A 985-nucleotide genomic window follows, 5' to 3' on the forward strand; every position below is an offset into this window, starting at 1 on the left:
ATCGGTTGTCAAGCGATGTTGGAGGGACAAACAGACACACAAACATATACACACACATACATATATACGACGGGCTTCTTTCAGTTTCCATCTACCAAATCCACTCACAAGGCTTTGGTCGGCCCAAGGCTATAGTAGAAGACACTTGCCCAAGGCGCCACACAGTGGGACTGAACCCGGAACCATGTGGTTGGTAAGCAAGCTACTTACCACATAGCCACTCCTGTATATATATATATATATATATATATATATATATAAAATTTAGAACTTTAAACATAGTCCCTCAGCTTTTTACTTACCATATCTATCATCATCATCTATATTTGTGTATAATATGCATTCATGAATAAAGTGCACCCCCCACCCCAATCATGAACAATGAAATGTTTTGGGGGAAAAGTCTCTTGTGAATATATACTGATTTTAGCATTACAATGTATGGAATAAATTCTGTTATGAAATAAATTGTATAATTTGTAATAATTTGTTATGAAATAAATTGTAAACACTCAAACAAACTAAACTAAACAAAAAGCAATTTAGAAAATGACTACTGGACTTATGCTGGTACAGGCCATAAAAACATACCCGCTATAAAGTCAATATTGTGGAAATCACATAATTATGATGGGTTTTTTGGTTTGTCTTTTTTTTTTCAACTAGAAAATGAATTTCATTTTGTTACAACAAAGAGTACAGTTTAAGCAAGTGGTTTTTGTCTAGAGTCCACAGAAGATTTTGTTGTTAAAATTTATGTGCATTGAATTCCTTATACTGCTACGACACACAAAATATTTTAATCTTTCATACAATTTCTAATAATATTTAATTATGAAAATACAGTAGGTTTTTTTTTTTATATACATCAAATGGATATGAGGGTCTAGTAGAGTAAAATAGGAATAAAAGGGCATCCATAGGCAAAAAATGGTTGCGAATCACTGGCTTAAACAGAATTTCTAAAACACTTAACTTTTTTCCT

At 32.1% G+C, this 985-nt stretch overlaps 1 protein-coding gene across 4 annotated transcripts in view; it reads right to left on the bottom strand.

The window, feature by feature from the left end:
• Positions 1-985, bottom strand: part of LOC106872603 (protein WWC2) — a 98,129-nt gene that overhangs the window by 27,303 nt on the left and 69,841 nt on the right. The gene's annotated exons all lie outside the window — the stretch shown is intronic.

The sequence above is a fragment of the Octopus bimaculoides genome, chromosome 16 (genome assembly GCF_001194135.2).
Source record: "Octopus bimaculoides isolate UCB-OBI-ISO-001 chromosome 16, ASM119413v2, whole genome shotgun sequence".
Taxonomy (NCBI): domain Eukaryota; kingdom Metazoa; phylum Mollusca; class Cephalopoda; order Octopoda; family Octopodidae; genus Octopus; species Octopus bimaculoides.